The 21,053-nt window shown below is 37.2% G+C and overlaps 1 protein-coding gene across 9 annotated transcripts in view; it reads right to left on the reverse strand.

Annotated features, from left to right (window-relative positions):
• TFPI (tissue factor pathway inhibitor) overlaps positions 1 to 21,053 on the reverse strand; it is a 93,689-nt gene that overhangs the window by 53,618 nt on the left and 19,018 nt on the right. For 3 of the 9 annotated variants that reach the window (XM_054477294.2, XM_063647677.1, XM_063647679.1), the window contains exon 2: positions 14,877 to 14,998. The exons of 4 other annotated variants lie outside the window; for them this stretch is intronic. The gene's annotated coding sequence lies outside the window, so the exon portion shown is untranslated. Of the gene's footprint in view, positions 1 to 1,794; positions 1,839 to 6,069; positions 6,174 to 14,876; positions 14,999 to 21,053 lie in introns of those variants that run through there. 2 more of the 9 variants (XM_054477296.2, XM_063647676.1) reach the window with 2 other exon arrangements.

Below are 21,053 nucleotides of genomic sequence, written 5' to 3' on the forward strand. Positions count from 1 at the left end.
AAAGTGTACCCTACTCCTTTAAAAGCCAAGGTAAATTTAAAACCTATAATTGATAATTAAAGGTATTCTCCATAACCCTATAACACTCCAATACCACTTTGTTGTCAGTGTAAACAAGGGAATACCCCAAAAGCACTGAGGCCACTGATAACCCCTAGACATCCTATCAAAAATCCTTGACCCAGTAACCTGCAGATGGCCCAAATGCATTCAATCTGTAGCAGCAACTGCTTTGCTAACAGAAGAAAGTAGAAAAATAACTTTTAGGGGAAACCTCATTGTGAGCACACCTTACCAGTTCAGAAGTATCCTAAGTTAAAAAAAAAAAGACAGAAAGGTAGCTTACTAACTTAAAAATCTTAAAGTATAAGGGTATTCTGTTAGAAAAAAATAAACAAGATGATTTAACATTAACCACTGAAAATTCTCTTAACCCAGCAGGTTTCCTAACAGGAGATTTAAATCTTAATTACTATACAAAGGTTCGACCAGACCTAAGAGGAACTCCCTTCAGGACAGGATGATAGATGGTTCCTCCTGGGTAATTGAAGGAAAAAAAAAAGCCGTCTATACCAATTCTAAGTTAATTTGAACTAAACAAGGTCTTATTAATAGCAAAGGATAATTGAAATACCAAACTTACAAGGTTTTCAACAAAAATAAAGTTTGCTAAAAGTTAACAGTGTAACATGTATTATAGTAACTTCTAATCTTGTGGTCTTAGACAGTCTAGTCCACAGACATAAAGGAAGTTTGCTTCGGAAAAGAATGGTTATCATCTTCAAAACAAAAAAGGGAAAAAAAGGGGAGGAGGCGCGAAATTTATGTAAAAAGAATGTTATATGGTAAATTCTTGTCCTGAAATAAATTAACTGGTTGTTTAAAGAAAGAAATGTTTGTAATAAGTCAGAAAGTTAAAGCATGTCAAGGAATTGTCTGTGAAAGTCATGAAAGAAAAAAAAGTTATAAAACGGAATTTATGCAAGAAATGTTGTATAATTTAAAAGTAATTGGGCCTCCTGAATGTAAAACTATTGAAGAAACAGTTTATGTGCAAGGTGTATAAGGAAAGTAAAATATACCTTTGGTAAAGGGATTATAAGGAGGCATAAGAATGTGGATTTTTACCTACATTAAAAGGTTAAAAAAAAGTTTCGTTTTGAAGGTTTAAGCAAGTTTTAAAACATTAATCATAAAGAAAATTCTGTGTGTAAACATATTAGCTAAAGTTAAAGAGGTATCATCCAGTTTTTCTGTGAATTAAACATTAAAATAAAAACACAATGGGTTTTTTCTTAAATCACTAACCTGCTCTTTAACAAAAACTATAAAAGGTTAAAAAGAGTCTATAAAAATCTTACATTATGGTCCGACATTAAAAATTGAATAAATATGTCTACGAAGTTTTATTAAAACTAAGTTTAACATTAATAACACACTAATATAAAGGTGAAATTTAGCTTATCTGGTATAAAAATCACACAGGAAGCATTGTCAAATATAAAATGGTGTTTGGCTTTCTTTGGTCTAAAAACTAATAAAAATAGGAGGTAAGAAATAAAAATTTCTCAGTAGAAATGCACAAAGGACTATAAAGTCCACTGCTGATGTCCCCACATTGAAACCAAAAGGTTAATTTCTTAAAAATTATGTACTTGGTTTATCTTCCACTTTCCTTTCTCTCAAAACTAAGTCTTTTAGCACATGTACCACCCCTAGTATTTCTGGTAAACCAGCACCAGCCTAAAGATCACGTAAGAAGGAAAACTCGAGCCAGCTTGTGAAGGAGCTTACCTTGTGCTGCTAACCACCGAGACTGCTGTTCGTACAATGGAAAGGGGATGGATTCATCACACCCAAGTCAAGAAAGCACCACCCCCTCCAGAGTTGTGGGCCGTAGTCCCAGGGGACTATGTAATAGGAAACTGCTTACTACTCCCTTGTTTGCTACCTGTACTCCTTCAGGTAATAAAAAACTTCATCACTACCTTAGTTCACCAAAATGCTTCAGCACAAGTGTACTATATGAATCACTATTGCTCTGTCTTGCAAGAAGACACAGGTAGTGAGGATGAAAGTGAGAACTCCCACTAATGAGAGAGGTTCTCAAAGAGGGGGGAATAAGGGAGGAGACCAGCCCTCATATTGTCTTATGCCCAATTTCTGCCTCCAAATAAGGAAAAAGTAAAAACTAAAAGGCAGAAATGAAATTCACCGGCAGACAGCCCAGTGCAACACCCTGGGCCTGGTAGTTAAAGATCGACCCCTGACCTAACCGGTTATGTTATCTATAGATTCCAGACATTGTATGGAAAAGCACTGTGAAAATCCCTGTCCTGTTCTGTTCTGTTCTGATTACTGGTGCACACAGCCCCCAGTCACGTACCCCCGGCTTGCTCAATCGATCACGACCCTCTCACGTGGACCCCCTTAGAGTTGTAAGCCCCTAAAAGGGACTGGAATTGCTCACTTGGGGAGCTTGGCTTTTGAGATGCAAGTCTGCTGAAGTTCCTGGCTGAACAAAGCTCCTTCCTTCTTTAACCTGATGTCTGAGGAGTTTTGTCTGTGGCTCATCCTGCTACACTACAAAAGTAAAATTGCCTTACTAAGTAATCTTTTATTGAGCACACGTTTTCTTCACAGCACCAAGCACTTGTTTCTAACCTTAGTTATTTCTTGTCTTGTGCTAGCTTTTGAATTTGTTTACTCTTGCTTCTCTAGTTCTTTTAATTGTGATATTAGGGTGTCAATTTTAGATCTTTCCTGCTTTCTCTTGTGGGCATTTAGTGCTATAAATTTCCCTCTACACACTGCTTTAGCTGTGTCCCAGAGATTCTTGTATGTTGTGTCTTTGCTCTCATTGGTTTGAAAGAACTTATTTATTTCTGCCTTAATTTTGATATTTACCCAGTAGTCATTTAGGAGAAGGTTGTTCAGTTTCCATGTAGTTGTGCAGTTTCCATGTAGTTGTGCAGTTTTGAGTTTCTTAATCCTGAGTTCTAATTTGATTGCACTGTGGTCTGAGAGACTGTTTGTTATGATTTCCATTATTTTGCATTTGCTGAGGAGTGTTTTACATCCAATTATGTGGCTAAGTTTAAAATAAGTGTGATGTGGTGCTGAGAAGAATGTATATTCTGTTGATTTGGGATTGAGGGTTCCATAGATGCCTATTAGATCCACTTGGTCCAGAGCTGAGTTCAAGTGCTAAATATCCTTGTTAATTTTCTGTCTCATTGATCTGTCTAATATTGACAGTGGGGTGTTTAAGTCTCCTACTATTATTGTGTGGGAGTCTAAATCTCTTTGCAGGTCTCTAAGAACTTGCTATATGAATCTGGGTGCTCCTGTATTGTGTGCATATATATTAGGATAGTTAACTATTCTTGTTTCATTGATCCCTTTACCATTATATAATGCCTTTCTTTGGCTCTTTTGATCTTTGTTAGTTTAAAGCCTGTTTTATCAGAGACTGGGAATGCAAACCCTGCTTTGTTTTGGTTTCCATTTGCTTGGTCAATATTCCTCCATCCTTTTATTTTGAGCCTATGTGTGTCTTTGCATTTGACATGGGTCTTCTGAATAGAGCATACCAATGGGTCTTGACTCTGTATCCAATTTGCCAGTCTCTGTCTTTTAATTGGGGCATTTAGCCCATTTACATTTAAGGTTAATATTGCTATGTGTGAATTTGATCCTGTCATTATAATGCTAGCTGGTTATCTTGACTTTTAGTTGATGCGGTTTCTTCAGAGTGTTGTTGGTTTTTACAATTTGGTATGTTTTTGTAGTGGCTGATACCGATTGTTCCTTTCCATGTTTAGTGCTCCTAGAGGAGCTCTTTTAAGGCAGGCCTGGTGGTGACAAATTTCTCAGCATTTGCTTGTCTGTAAAGGATTTTATTTCTCTTTCCCTTATGAAGCTTAGTTTGGCTGGATACGAAATTCTAGGTTGAAAATTCTTTTCTTTAAGAATGTAGAATATTGGCCCCACTCTCTTCTGGTTTGTAGAGTTTCTGCAGAGAGATCTGCTGTTAGTCTGATAGGCTTTGCTTTGTGGGTAACCCAACCTTTCCCTCTGGCTGTCCTTAACAATTTTTTCCTTTATTTCAACTTTGGTGAATCTGACGATTATGTGTCTTTGGGTTGCTCTTCTTAAGGAGCATCGTTGTGGTGTTCTCTGTATTTCCTGAATTTGAGTGTTGGCCTGTCTTGCTAGATTGGGGAAGTTCTCCTGGATAATATCCTGAAGAGTGTTTTCCAGCTCCTTCCCATTCTCACAGTCACTTACAGGTACGCCAATCAAACGTAGATTTGGTCTTTTCATATAGTCTCATGTTTCTTAGAGGCTTTGTTCATTCTCCTTTTTCGTTCTTTTTTCTCTAATCTTGTCTTCACACTTCATTTCATTAAGTTGATCTTCAACCTCTGATATCCTTTTTTCTGCTAGACTGATTCAGCTATTGATACTTGTGTATGTTTCACGAAGTTCTCATACTGTGTTTTTCAGCTCCATCAGGTCATTTATGTTCTTCTCTAAACTGGTTATTCTAGTTAGCAATTTCTATAATCTTTTTTTTAAGGTTTTTAGCTTCTTTGCATTGGGTTAGAATATGCTCCCTTAGCTTGGAGGAGTTTGTTATTACCCACCTTCTGAAGCCTACTTCTGTCAATTCATCAAACTCATTCTCCGTCCAGTTCTGTTCCCTTGCTGTCAAGGAGTGTGATCTGTTGGAGGAGAAGAAGCATTCTGGTTTTTGGAATTTTCAGCCTTTTTGCGCTGGATTTTCCTCATCTGCATGGATTTACCTACCTTTGGTCTTTGATGTTGGTGACCTTCACATGGGGTTTCTGTCTGGACAGCCTTTTTGTTGATGTTGATGCTATTCCTTTCTGTTTGTTAGTTTTCCTTCTGAAAGTCAGGCCCCTCTGCTGCAGTGCAGGTCTGCTAGAGTTTGCTTGAGGTCCACTCCAGACCCTGTTTGCCTGGGTATCACCAGCAGAGGCTGCAGAACAGCAAAGATTGCTGCCTGTTACTTTCTCTGGAAGCTTCATCCTAGAGGGGCACCTGGCAGATGCCAGCTGGAATTGTCCTGTATGAGGTGTCCATCCGCCCCTGCTGGGAGTTGTCTCCCAGTCAGGAGACACAGGTGTCAGGGATCCACTTGAGGAGGCAGTCTGTCTCTTATCAGAGCTCGAGTGGTGTGCTGGGAGATCCTCTGCTCTCTTCAGAGCTGGCAGGCAGGTACATTTAAGTCTGCTGAAGCTGAGCCCACAGCCTCCCCTTCCCCAAGGTGTTCTGTCCCAGGGAGATGGGAGTTTGATCTATAAGCCCCTGACTGGGGCTGCTGCCTTTTTTCAGAGATGCCCTGCCTAGAGAGGAGGAATCTAGAGAGGCAGTCTGTTTACAGAGGCTTTGCTGAGCTGTGGTGGGCTTCGCCCAGCTGGATCTGCCCTGGGGCTTTGTTTACACTGTAAGGGGAAAACCGGCTAATCGAGCCTCAGTAATGGCGGACGCCCCTCCCCCAACCAAGCTAGTGCATCCCAGGGCTACTTCAGACTGCTATGCTAGCAGCAAGAATTTCAAGCCAATGAATGTTAGCTTGATGGGCTCTGTAGGTGGTGGGATCCGTTGAGCTAGACCACTTGGCTCCCTGGCTTCAGCCCCCTTTCCAGGGGAGTGAACAGTTCTGTCCACTGGCATTCCAGGCACCACTGGGGTATGAAAAAAACTCCTGCAGCTCACTTGGTGTCTGCCCAAATGTCTGCCTGTTTTGTGCTTGAAACCCAGGGCCCTGGTGGGGTAGGCACCTGTGGAAATCTCCGGGTCTGTGGGTTGTGAAGACCATGGGAAAAGCATCGTATCTGGGCTAGAGTGCACCACTCCTCAGGGCACAGTTCCTCTTGGCTTTCCCTGGCTAGGGGAGGGAGTTCCCCAATCTCTGGCACTTCCCTAGTGAAACAATGCCCCACCCTGCTTTGGCTTGCCCTCTATGGGCTGCACCCCCTGTCTAACAAGTCCCAATGAGATGAGCCAGGTACCTCAGTTGGAAATGCAGAAATCACCCACCTTCTGCGTTGATCTCTGTGGGAGCTGTAGACTGGAGCTCTTCCTATTAGGCCATCTTGCCAGCCACCCGTACTGTACTTTGGAAGAAAGTCACTACATACAGCCAGCACTTTAAAAGAATGGAGAATTATGGTCCCTATCCTTAAGGTGAGAGTATCTATATAAATTGTTTGGAATACTTTTGTACCAGATATTTGTCTCTCTGTATTAAATTATTTAATCCTTTATTTATGTAAGTATGGACTCATGGATGTTTATTCTATACTTTGTGTTATAATTCACTATGACTTTACTTACATTATTGCTCAAATGGTCTCCTGGCTTTGGCAAATTTGAGAGAGCATTCAGTTGGCTCCTGTACTTCTTTGAGATAGCTCCATCAATATGAGTTTTTAATTTTTTCTGAGTGCCTTACTTTTTGTCACTACTAGATGCCCCAGGCTCATATTGTATATTTTATGCCCCACTCTTATAATCACAGACATTTCTCCAAGAAGCCCTGATTCCTTCTACTAGAGATTGGTATTAGAAACCCAGATCTGGGCACTAGGCATGCTTATTGTTACTGGGATGTCATTTCTTTTAGGCCTTCTTTTTGGCAGATTAAAGGAATATATGTGTGTATTCTACCCTATCTGTAAAGGTATACTATCTTTAAATACATCAATATGTTCTGTGACTGCCTTATTTTACTTAGTATACCATCCATGTTGTCACAAATAGCAGAATCTCCTATTTTAAGGCAGAATAATATTTCACTGTATATAAGTATTTACCACATTTCTCTATTCATTCATTTTTTAAAAGATGCTTGAATTGTTTCCATATCTTGGTTATTGTGAGTAATACCTCAATGAACATGGGAATACAGATATCTTTTCAAGACTCTGATTTTAATTCTTTTTTATATGTACCCAGAGGTGGAACTGCTGGGTTGTATGACAGTTTTATTTTTAATTTTTGAGAACCTTCATATTAATACCCATAGCTACTCTACAACTTTACATCCCTGCCAACAATTTGCCAGCATTCCAATTTCTTTTTTTTGAGACAGAGTCTTGCTCTGTCTCCCATGCTAGAGGGCAAAGGTGCAGTCTCGGCTCACTGCACCTTCCACCTCCCGGGTTCAAGTGATTCTCCTGCCTCAGCATCCTGAGTATCTGGGATTACAGGCACCTGCCACCATGCCTGGCTAATTTTTGTATTTTTAGTAGAGACACGGTTTCACCATGTTGGCCAGGCTGGTCTCCAACTGCGGACCTCATGATCCACCTGCCTCTGCCTTCCAAAGTGCTGGGATTACAAGTGTGAGCCACTGCACCAGGCCCAGCATTCCAATTTCCACACATCCTTGCCAACATGTTACATTTCGAGTTTTTAGAAAAATAGCCATTTTAACAGGCATAAACTGATATCTCATTATTATTTGATTTTCATTTCCTTGGTAAATAATGCTGCTGAGCATCTTTATATATCTTATTTGTATGTCATCTTTGGAGAAAAATGTGTTTAACTCCTTTGCCCATTTTTAAAAAATTTCTGCTATTGAGTTGAAGGAGTTCCTTATATATCTTAGCAATTATCAGATATATGACTTGAAAATATGTTCTCTCATTTCAGTTTGCCTTTTTATTCTGTTGATTGTTTCTTTTGCCATGCAGAGCTTTTTAATTTGATGTAATCTTGTCTATTTTTGCTTTTGTTGCTTGTACTTTTGGTCTCATATTGAAAAAATCATTGCCAAGACCAATGTCAAGATTTTCCCCTATGTTTTTGTCTAGAAGATTTACATTTTCAGGTAGTAACTATAATAGTTAAACTGATAGAAGAAGAGAATACAATAGTGATTGCTAGGGGCTGGAGAGTGGGGAAAATAGAGTGTTGTTCAATGGGTACAAAGTTTTAGTTCTGCTAGAATAGTAAATTCTAGAGATCTGCTGTGCAACATATTGTTTATTGTTAACAACATGGTATTTTGTGTTTCAAAATTTCTTAAGAGGGCAGATCTATTTTGTCTTCCTATCACAAAACAAACAGAAAATGAAAACAAAATAAAAAGGCGGGGCGTGGTGGCTCATGCCTGTAATTCCAGCACTTTGGGAGGCCAAGGTGTGTGGATCACGAGGTCAGGAGATCAAGACCATCCTGGCTAACTTGGTGAAACCCCATCTCTACTAAAAATACAAAAAATTAACCCGGGCACAGTGGTGGGCACCTGTAGTCCCAGCTACTCGGGAGGCTGAGGCAGGAGAATGGCGTGAACCCAGGAGGTGGAGATTGCAGTGAGCCGAGATCGCACCCCTGCACTCCAGCCTGGGTGACAGAGCAAGACTCTGTCTCAAAAATAAATAAATAAAAAGAAAAATAAAAAACAGAGAGACAACAAAACTTTGGAAGGTGTTGAATATGTCTATTATTTTGATTGTGTTGATGGGTATTTATTTGCATATGTACAAACTCATCAAATTTTACATAACAAAAAATGTGCATATGTTTCACTGAGATACAATCACTATACAAGGAACTGAACATATTATTGTCTAAAATTTGATGAGTTTGTGCAGTTTTTTAATAGTGATTATGTCTCAATGAAGTTGTTTAAAAACTTCAGTGAAATAAATAAATACATAAATAAGGAACCAACTTTGTTTAAGTGAAACATGAGTTCTTAAGCATGTGTTCAACACATGAATTATTTTAGCCCTTGAAACTCAACTATCGCTATCCACCAACTCTTTAATTAATTGTTCAATTAAAATATACATGTATAGCAATAGGAATATTGTGAACCCATATGTCCATGGAATACAACTTTATTAACTAGAGGGCAGTGTCTGTGTGCAGTTCCTTTTCCCTTTAGACTTACCGGCTCCACTTATTTTCAAAGTTATTTAGTTCAGCCCTCCTCCACCCCCAAACTCCTTCAGTGAGGTTGCCATATACATGCATAGCAGAGTGAGATTTTCTTGTTACAGTCTGCATTCCTTCCAAATTCCTGGCCTTTTAATTTATATTTTTTAAATTGTATAAATTAAGGTTCACTCTTTGTGCTGTAGCTGTCTATGGGTTTCAACAATTGCATAGTGACACATATCCACAGAATAGTTGTAGTATCACACAGAATATTTTCCTCTAAAATTTCTCTGTGCTTCATCCATTCATCCTTCTCCTCTCCTCTATTCCCTTTGAAGTTACTGATCTTTTTACTGTATCTATAGTTTTTTAAGTAATTCAATCATTCACAGTTTTGTACAAATATTATTACAGTCAATTTTAGAACATTTTCATTCCCCCATTAGGAAATTCTCCACCCTTTAGGCTTCACCCTCTTCCCTTAAAGTTCTCCATCTCTACATCAGTAGGAAGCAATTATTTGGCTTCTGTCTCCATGTATTGCCTATTCTGAAAGCTTTAGTTAAATGGAATAATAAAATATGTGGCCTACTATGTCTGGCTTCTTTCACTTAGCATACTGTTTTCAGGCTCCATTCATGCTGTAGCATATATGATTGCTTTCTTTTTATTGCTGAAAATATTTTATAGTATAAATATACCAAAATTTATTTATTCATTCATCACTTAATGAAAATTTGTGCTGTTTCTACTTTTTGCTTATTATGAATAATGCTGCTATGAACATTTGTATACAAGTTTTGGTGTGAACATAGGTTTGCATTTCTCTTGGGTATATAACGGGGTAAAATTCTTGAATCACAGGGCAATTTTATGTTTAACCATTTGAGGAATTTCCAGACTGCTTTCCAAAGTAGCTGCACCATTTTCCTTTCATATCTTTCATGTCTTCCTTTCTTTTTTGAATGACACTCATCACCATTTATATATTTATGTGCATTTATATATTTATGTGTGCTGTCTCTACCACTAAAATGTTTTCTATTCTTAGCACAGGCACTTCACATAGGATTCACAACTCTGTGTTCAATACCCCAAACAATGACTGATACAAGTAATACTTGATGAATAATTAATAAATTAGAATAAACTTTGTGAGTTAAAATTAGGCTGCAGTACAGATCTTTGGATATATGCCTGGTGTTTTATTTCTACCAATTCCACCAAAAAATAAAGAGATCAGAAACAAGTATTGTGAAATGGTGCCATAAATATTTTTAAAATTGTGTCTTGTACTGCTTCTTTCATTTTTTAAAGGTATGACATACTTCAATTAAAATTGTTTTAAAGAATTTGTAATGAAAATGAAACACAAATGACATAGATTTAACATTTTTTAAATGTTGCTGAAATGATAGGTATTTTTCAAGTCAAAGAAGACAGATAAGAATGATTGCTGAAATTCCAGCAAAAGAGAAATGTATCTGTGGGAAAGATGACTAAAGAAAGATGGGCTTAGAAAAGAGATAATTAGGTAGAAGAAATGCATAATGTGCTATTTTACTCTTTCTTTATAATATTAACATTAATATTTATGAGAGAATATGTGAAAGAGAGGTAAATGTTCTGTATTGAATCTACTAAGAGAGGACCCAAGAAAGGAAAGGAAAGAAAAAAGGAAGACCTTTGAGACTCACTTTTTTATGAACTCTTCTATGAACTTCATATGAACTATAATCCCCCAATAGTCCTAACCTATAAGAAGTATGATGTGCATCTTAAGAAAACTGAGGTTCATAAAAGGAATATAACCTTTCCAAGTAGCATAAAACAGACTAATATTTGCACTCATAACTCTGTGAATCCAGAATTCACGGACACTTCACCACACAAAGCTGACTTCCCAAGAATTACTTTGTCTCCGGCATCATCTGGAAAGCATTCTGCCTCCAGTTGTCTTCATAATTATTCTGGTTTGCTTGGCAAGTAGCTCCTTTCTTTCTCCCTTCCTCCCTTCCTTTTTTTCTCCTTTCTCCCTCTTGCCCTCTCTCTTTCTCTAGCTCTTCCTTTCTTTTTTAAGTTCGTTTAGTGGTTAAGAAGAGGGGGTTTGTATAAGACTGTTTTAGGCGCTGAATTGTGTCCCCTTTCAAATTTATATGTTAAAGTTTTAACTCCCAGTACTTCAGAATTCAACTGTATTTGAAAACAAGGCCTCTAAAGAGGTTACTAAGAATAAATGATGTCATTGTTGTTGAGTCCTAATCCAATATGACTGGTATCCTTATAAAAACAGGAGGTTAAGACACATAGAGGAAAGACTGAACATCTATAAATCAAGGACAGAAGGCTCAGAAGAAACCAATCTTACTGATCACCTTGATCTCAAACTTATAGCCTCCAGGACCATGAGGAAATAACAAATTATTCATTTTTAGCACTTTGTTATGGCAGCGCTAGCCAACTAAAGCAGACTATAAAGCTTCAAATATCAGTTCTGTAACTTACTAATTACATGAATTTGATACTATATTTACTTCCTATTTGTCTCTATTTACTTATCTATAAAATGAGTATTTTACTAGAACCTACCACATAGTATTATGAGGATTAAATATAAAAGAATTAGAATAGTGACTAGCTTGATAATGTTAGCTATTATAATTTTTATAAGTAATCCTTGAAAACCTCTTGGGTATGCTGTAGAAACAGAAGCTCAGTATTTATAGAGCTTATTCTGCATTGAGAATGTCATCTCAGACTTTTGGAAGGTCTAAAAATATAACTGAAAAATAGCACTGATTTGGAAAGAGTTTAGGGTCAAACCGAGAGACATTTTTGTTTGAATTTGGTTAAGCATGGGAGCTTAGAATTGAAAGACTACAAGTGGTAAGGTGAAGCAGTACAGGTCTCAATGTAAAAGGCATGTTCTAAAGATTCAGATCCATTGGAGCTAAAATATTTTGGCAATTTGGCTTTGGTGGCCAGAAGAAAAAACCTCAAAAGGAATAGCAACAGATATTGACAAAAATGAAATTTATGGGATAAAAAAAAAGAGCTAGAAGCTCACATAGAATTAAAGAGAGTAATAGGATTAAATCATAATATTAAATTTCCAGTTCATCATTTTGGGAAAAGCATGATACAACTAGTAGGCAGTTATTGATCTGTTTTATCATTAGTTTTGGGGTATACACATTATTTTATCATCTTTAAGTGAATCTAGAAAAAAATTTATGATGCTAACATGTATACTAAAATCATGGTACTTATCTAAAATTTCTAGTTCAGATTTTTCTCTCTTTATAACATATTGTTGAATTTTTTTCTTTTTTAAAGTTTTACTATTAATCTCTAAGCTCAATGAGTACTTTGCCATGTCTAAAAGAAGGAAATTTCATTTTAGCTGCTGATTTATGGTGTACCAGTGGACGACAGGAGAGACAAAACCTGACAACCAGAAAAGAAAAAAATAATAAATTGAAGAATCTTTCTAATTTTCTGCTCAGCAGTGGCTAATGTTGTTGTCCTCTTGCTGTTGATTACTTCCATCCACTCAATTTGGCTGATCTCCAGGGGGCCTACCCTTCTGTCCACTAAAACCTGGCAGCCTGTTTTTTTGTTTTTTTTTTTTATTTATCTTTAACTGATGTGCTTTCATTTTGTTTTATTTTATTTTGATTGTTTTTCATTTTGGGTGAGTTTACAGCACACTAATACCAAAGAAAACGAATAAAGAAGAAAACATTAGAATAAAACTATGGTGGAGGAGAAGGGGGACAACAAACTCTATAGGAATTCTGATAGCTTTCTATTTCCTTTTTTTGAAGTTTACTTTTTGTAAGTAGTATTCTCAATTGTAAATCAACAAAATATTGACAATAACTAGGATCTGCAAATGGATTTTTGTTAATAAACATTCTTTACTAGATTTCCAAACGTATTTCCCCAATGGAGAACTTGCATAATCTCAGCGAGAGGTTTGAGAGCCAGAGTTTTCTCAGGAAAAGAGTATTTCCTGAATAAATACATTGTGGGAATGCAAATGTTTGAGCAATTTCCCAGGGGAGGTTTAAGGTTGTGTGACTGCACATTTGCCACGTACCAAATTCTAACAAGTCAGCACAGAGCCTGCTTTATTTCTTTATTAACGTCCCTGTTGGGTCCCACATTTTTGGGATGTCGAGTCATCACTATAAAGATTATTTTGGTATTAAGGTTCGTTATATATGACATAAAATTAGAAAGATAAAATTTTGTAAATTTGGCTGTATGGTGAATATATACCACATTTATTTAAAGCAATAAAATTAGAAGTGCAAAGATGTATCATTATAAAACATCATTTTTTATAATGATTTACTATTTTCACAGTGGTTTCCTATCTGTTAGACTACATATTGACAATAATACTGTGCAAGTATGTTAAATAGTGCTATGCAGGTATGTTGAATTTATCTTAGAGCTACATAATAGGTTTTTCAGCATTATATGACTAGATGGCTAATAAGTGACAAAGGCAGAACTAGAACCTGGACTACATTATCCCAGAGCATCCTGAAAATAAACAAAATATATGAAATAGAGGCCAAAGCCCAACCCAGGAAAATATAATGAATAAATATATTAATTAATTAAATTTGTCTATATTTATTTTTGATTCAGTGAGTTGCCTAAATGTTTTTTATTTCTAAATTAAACTCTAAATTTCATTTATATTTATTATCATAAAGTTCTTCTACATCACTCTATCCACATATGTATAGGAATCTGGGTTTCAGCCCAAACCCTAATTAACCTCATTAGAGACGGGCATAGGTCATAAAGCTTAGAAACCTGGAGAATTGCCTCTCACACCTGGGAATAAGGCACAGAAGTTCACCCAACAGTCAAACCCTGAATGAATGGATTAGTACAAGAGAATGTCTAAAGAGATACTTGAAAATCTGTTAAGTATTATATTTATTTTCCCTTCAAACTTGAAAGGAAATACAAAGCATTTATATACCAGTTTTTTTTAAAAAAAATCTTGGCTAAAGAGTTGAAAAGAGCAAACCCTGTTTTATTTCAGCCTCCTTTCAAACATGTCATTATAGTCACTTCAAATTATCTGGGATGAATTGTTATATGAAGATTAAGTCTGTTTAGGTTTGCTCTGTAGATGCCATTTTATTACTATAGGAATGTTAAATTACAGTTTGTCCTTCTAATTATAACAATCATTATGTAAATAGCAGTTTCCATTGTTGAATCTTTATTATTATTGCTTTTCTCATTTGTATCTCATACTCACCTTAAAAGAATGTTATCTTATGCTCATTTTTTAAAGGTAAGAAACAATGGTTCAAAATAACAAAATAAATTGTCCAAAAAACAGCAGTATAACTATATTTGACCCTGAAGCAAATGCCTTTAATCACTGCTCTATGCTGTCAGATTTTTTAAGATAGTGTTGGTAAAAAAAAATTAGTAAAAATCATATTTGACACTGATGTATAGATTGAGTAGTGTGACTCCTTTTTATAAAAATGGTAAGAATTTGAAAAAGGTAGTAAATATTTGATACAGGCAGTCACCATCTTATAATGCAGTCATATTCCAAACTCTGTTGGTAGGACCAGTTTTTTGGAACACTGGACATACAATATTATAAATGAAATTTATGTTGATAGTTAAGTGGTAAAAACAAATGAACACAAATAAAAAAGCCTCAATGCATAAGGATGAACTAGTCCAGATTTGAAGTTTGGTAAGAATGCTGCATCAGACCCAGTTCAAGGTGGCTTTTATTTGCTATCACTTCCAAACAGCCAACAAGTCTTAGAATGGATCTTCACCAGGTAAGAATACAAGTGATTCTGTGAGTGAAGCTCTCAGGAGCTATCTCAGTCTATTAGGGTTGCTGTAACAAAATATCACAGACTGTGTGGCTTAAACAACAGAAATTTGTATCTCACAGTTCTGGAGGCTAGAAAATCCAAGATCAAGGTGCTGGTCCAATCGTTCCTGGTGAGGGCTCTCTCTTGGCTTGCCAATGGTGGCTGCTTTCTCACTATGTCCTCACATGGCCTTTCCTGTCCTGTGTGCACATGGAGAGAAAGAAAGAGATATCTCTTCTCTAAGGCCTTCTTTAAGGCCATCAATCCTATTGAATTAGGATTTAACATTTATTATCTCATTTACGTTAATTACCCCCAAAGCCTTACCTTCAAATACAGTCACATTGGGGGTTAGGTATCCAACATTTTGGGGAAACACAATTCAGAGCAGGAACATTCCTAGTGTTTCAAGGAAGTGTCTCTAACTTGGTTGCAAGTTTGTCTCGGAAGTGGGGGTCACTGCCTTTCTATCAGTAGGCTGGAGCTGAAGATACATCAGCCCTAGAGTGCACTTTCTAATGTGCAATTCAATTCTTTCCTTTCCGCATAGCTATAGACTTTGATTCTCTGTTTCTTGCGGCATCACTAACCTTTAGGCAGGACTGGTCATATCAATCACATTTCTATTGAAAATATAGCAATCGCCAACTTCTTATGTTGTACATTTTATGATAATTTGCCCAAACTATGGTGTTTGTTTATTCGTTTGTTTTTGGTTGTTCCTTAAGAGCGAAGAACTGGTCTGGGAAAGTGACTGTTTTCTAGAAGTGTTCTCCATTGAGAAAGTGTATTTTTTGCTCACAATAAGAAGGAAAGACTTGGCAGGGAAAACAGATCCTCACTGTCGAATTCCTTCTCTACCCTTATTTCTCAACTGTAATTGCAAATCACATGTAAGAGAGCAGAAGGCACTGCCCTGGAGGTCAATTCTTGTAACCTGAAATTGAGTAATATATTTGTTTTCTGATTCAGTTAGTTGTGCACACTAACTATGAAAGTACCCAGAAGGCTTGTTTTGAAATTGGAGATCTTTTTCAAAATTGTGCATAATAAAATTCGCATACTAAACGTTCTAAGGGCCCTAATCTAAATATGTAATATTTACCACAAGATTTTAGGAAACTGATCAGTTATTATCACAAATATGAAAAAAGGTGGAAAGACGTTCCCAATGGCAGCAGAGAGAAAACCTGGTAAATCCTACCCATATTGTCAACATTATCTCTTCACTTTTGGCATCGTCCCCTGACTTAATCACATGAATGGAATGGAAATATTGCTTCTATATAAAATCTCTACTCAAGTGGTGCCTTTCAGAGCATAAAACAGCTTGATGGTTATGTTCTCTTCCTTCCTATGCTTTTTAAATCACTGTACCTCTTCCTGTGTTACACATTATATATTTATTTGCTTACTCTGTCTTTTCTCTCAAATGTAAGCTCTTTAAATATGGGACTCATGTTTGTTCTTTCTGGTACCTGCTGGAACTCAATGGATATTTGTGAAATAAATCTTTTATGAATTAAAAATTCAGTAAAAATTGTTTTATTTTGTATTTTTTTTACAGAAAGTAAAAGTTCACTGGAGAAATTTAAAAAATATATAAGCTAAAATTATTTTAAATGGTATGAATAAAAGTGAATACAATGGGTAATGGGCCTTGAGTATAAACTAATCCTTTATTAGAGAAGACAGTTATTACTTAACCAATCATTTTTCCTTTCTTCCACCTTTGTTTCTCACAAAACCTGTCCATATTCTGTACTCATAAAATGTATTCTCAAAACTTCTATTAAATGGACAGTAATGGAGTCACAGCAGCATCTGGCCATGACTGACTTGCCAAGGAGTCAATACCTTTACAGACTCAGGCTAACTACTGTCTGTAGAATGGTGTGTGGTATAGAGTTCTACAGAGGGCCAGTACTAGAGAGGCTGCTACAATAAACTTAGTTGTTTATATTTTAGTTTCCGGCTTAGCTCATGACTGTAGAGTCTCTAATATACTCTATATTCTACCAAAGAATTCCAAATTGTGCTTTCAAGTTCTTATTATATAAGATGTTTATTGTGTCTGAATGAATTTAGTCCGACAATGAATCATTAAAATGTGATGTATTTTATCAGCACCTTAGTGATGTAATAATTAGTTTCTTTTTACAGTTATTACAAAAGTGTCAATAACAGAAAAATAGTCACAGAAATTTTTCTGTTTTTTGCAACCATTTGATTATAAATAAATTTTCATATCAATTTTTCTATTTAAAAATATTGATAGCATATTCCTCTTTTGATATGATTTATATGATCATGATAATTGTACAAGTTCTATGTCAACCAAAAATTTTATTTTTCCTCATCTCTGCAATGGGAAAAATTAAAAAAGGTTTACCAATGCAATCACCTAGAAATTGACCGTTTTATTTATGTTTGATGCCATTAACAAAAATAGTTTATTTTTCATGTAAGTGATACATTGACATGTCTAAAGACGGCATTCTATTTGATATTATTAAAATTGTATTCATTATAGTTAAATAAAATTTTGCTATGACCTTTTATAATACACTTAAATACTTTCTTCCAAAGGTAGAAAGGATTGAGAGAATGAAGATTTCTTACCAATTGCTTTTATTTAAATTTTTTTTCAAAATCAGAGTATTCTATTTATTTTTAGCTACATATTTAACTAACTGTTCTATTCTTTTAGTATTTAAAATATTAAAACTGTCTTTTTAAATTGGAAAAGTAATACATGTATATTTTTCCAAATCATAAAACATAAAGCAGAATAAAGAAAATACAGACTAACCATCAATCTACCTATTCAGAAGCAACCTCTGGTTGTATATGATTTCTTATGCATGTTAATATGTATAAGTGTGTGTATATGTGTGATTACATTTATATGAGCAGATGTGAATGATCATTGCACATATATTGTTTGGTAACCTCCTTTGTCATTGAATGAGATAATATTGATAACTTTTGAGTTGCAGGCAAGATGGCTGAATAGAAACAGCTCTGGTCTGCAGCTTCCAGTGAGATCAATGCAGAAGGCACGTGATTTCTGCATTTCCAACTGATGTACCCAGCTCATCTCATTGGGACTGGTTAGACAGTGGGTGTAGCCCATGGAGGGCAAGCGGAAGCAGGGTGCTGCATTGCCTCACCTGGGAAGCACAAGGAGTCAGGGAACTCCCTCCCCTAGCCAAGGGAAGCCATGAGGGGCTGTGCCGTGAAGAACAGCACGTTCTGGCCCGGATACAACGCTTTCCCTACAGTCTCTGCAACCCGCAGACCAGGAGATTCCATCGTGTGCTTACGTCACTGGGGCCCTGGGTTTCAAGAACAAAACTGGACAGCCTTTGGGCAGTCACCTAGCAAGCTGTGGGAGTTTTTTTTTCATACCCCAGTGGCATCTGGAACGCCAGTGAGACAGAACCCTCATCTCCTGGAAAGGGGGCTTAAGCCAGGGAGGCAAGTGGTCTAGCTGAGTGGATTGCAGCCCCATGGAGCCCAGCAAGCTAAGATCCACTGGTTTGAAATTCTTGCCCCCAGCACAGCAGTCTTAAGTCGACCTGGGATGCTCCAGCTTGGTCAGGGGAGGGGCATCCGCCATTACAGAGGCTTGAGTAACCGGTTTTCCCCTCACAGTGTAAACAAAGCCCCAGGGAAGTTCTAACTGGGTGGAGCCCAACACAGCTCCTCAAACCCACTGTAGCCAGACTGCCTCTCTAGATCCTTCCTCTCTGGGCAGGGCATCTCAGAAAGAAAAACAGCAGCCCCAGTCAGGGGCTTATAGATCAAACTCCCATCTCCCTGGGACAGAGCACCTGGGGAAGGGGTGGATGTGGGCGCAGCTTCAGCAGACTTAAACATTCGTGCCTGCCGGCTATGGAGAGAGCAGCAGATATCCCAGCACAGTGTTCGAGCTCTGCTAAGAGACACACTGCCGCTTCAAGTGGGTTCCTGACCCCTGTGCCTCCTGACTGGGAGACACCTCCCAGCAAAGGTCAACAGACATCTCATATAGGAGAGCTCCAGCTGGCATATGGTGGGTTCCCCTCTGGGATGAGGCTTCCAGAGGAAGGAATAAGCAGTAATCTTAGCTGTTCTACAGCCTCCACTGGTGATACCCAGGCAAACAGGGTCTGGAGTGGACCTCAAGCAAACTCCAGCAGACCTGCAGCAGAGGGACCTGACTGTTAAAACGAAAACTAACAAACAGAAAGGAATAGCATTAACATCAACAAAGAGGACATCCACACAGAAACCCCAGAAACGCCATACAAAAGGTCACCAACATCAAAGACCAAAGGTACATAAATCCAGAAAGATGAGGAAAAACCAGCACAAAAAGGCTGGAAATTCCAAAAACCAGAACATGTCTTCTCCTCCAAAAGATCACAACTCCTTGCCAGCAAGGGAACAAAACTTGATGAAGAATGAGTTTGATGAATTGACAGAAGTGGCTTCAGAAGGTGGGTAATAACAAACTCCTCCAAGCTAAGGGAGCATGTTCTAACCCAATGCAAGGAAGCTAAGAACCTTGAAAAAAGTATAGAGAAATTGCTAACTAGAATAACCAGTTTAGAGAAGAACATAAATGACCTGATGGAGCTGAAAAATACAGCATGAGAACTTCGTGAAGCATACACAAGTATCAATAGCTGAATCAATCTAGCAGAAGAAAGGCTATCAGAGATTGAAGATCAACTTAAGGAAATAAAGCATGAAGACAAGATTAGAGAAAAAAAGAATGAAAAGGAATGAAGAAAGCCTCCAAGAAATATGAGACTATATGAAAAGACCAAACCCACATTTGATTGGTGTACTTGAAAGTGACAGGGAGAATGGAAAGAAGTTGGAAAACACTCTTCAGGATATTATCCAGGAGAACTTCCTCACCTAGCAAGACTGGCCAACATTCAAATTCAGGAAATACAGAGAACACCACAAAGCTACTCCTCAAGAAAAGCAACCCAAAACCACATAATCATCAGATTGAACAAGGCTGAAATGAAGGAAAAAATGTTAAGGGCAGCCAGAGAGAAAGGTTGGGTTTCCCATAAAGGGAAGCCCATCAGATTAACAGTGGATCTCTCTGCAGAAACTCTACAAGCCAGAAGAGAGTGGGGGCCAATATTCCACATTCTTAAAGAAAATAATTTTCAAGCCAGAATTTCATATCAAGCAAAACTAAGCTTCATAAGTGAAGGATAAATAAAATATTTTACAGACAAGCAAATGCTGAGAGATTTTGTCACCACCGGGCCTGCCTTATGAGAGCTCCTGAAGGAGGCACTAAATATGGAAAGAAACAATTGGTACCAGCCACTGCAAAAACATACCAGATTGTAAAGACCATCGACACTATGAAGAAACTGCATCAACTAACAGGCAAAATAACCAGCTAGCATCATAATGACAGGATCAAATTCACACATAGCAATATTAACCTTAAATGTAAATGGGTTAAATGCCCCAGTTAAAAGGCATAGACTGGCAAATTGGATAAAGAGTCAAGACCCATTGGTGTGCTGTATTCAGGAGACCCATGTCACGTGCAAAAACACACATTGACTCAAAATAAAAGGATAGAGGAATATTGAACAAGCAAATGGAAAGCAAAAAATAAAAATAAAAAAGTAAAAAAAATCAGGGGTTGCAATGCTAGTCTCTGATAAAGCAGACTTTAAACCAACAAAGATCGAAAGAGCCAAAGATGGGCATTACATAATGGTAAAGAAATCAATGCAACAAGAAGAGCTAACAATCCTAAATACATATGCACCAAATACAGGAGCACCCAGATTCATAAAGCAAGTTATTAGAGACCTACAAAGAGATTTAGACTCCCACACAATAATAGTGGGAGACTTTAACACCCCACTGTCAATATTAGACAGATCAACGAGACAGAAAGTTAAAAAGGATATCCAGGAGCTGAACTCAGCTCTGCAACAAGCAGACCTAATAGACATCTACAGAACTCTGAACCCCAAGTCAACAGAATATATATTCTTCTCAGCACCACATCACACTTATTCTAAAATTGACCGCATAATTGGAAGCAAAACACTCCTCAGCAAATGCAAAAGAATGGAAATCATAACAGTCTGTCAGACCACAGTGCAATCAAATTAGAACTCAGGATTAAGAAACTCACTCAAAACCATACAACTACATGGAAACTGATTAACCAGCTCCTGAAGGACTACTGGGTAAATAACAAAATTAAGGCAGAAATAA

The sequence above is a fragment of the Pongo pygmaeus genome, chromosome 11 (assembly GCF_028885625.2).
Source record: "Pongo pygmaeus isolate AG05252 chromosome 11, NHGRI_mPonPyg2-v2.0_pri, whole genome shotgun sequence".
NCBI lineage: Eukaryota > Metazoa > Chordata > Mammalia > Primates > Hominidae > Pongo > Pongo pygmaeus.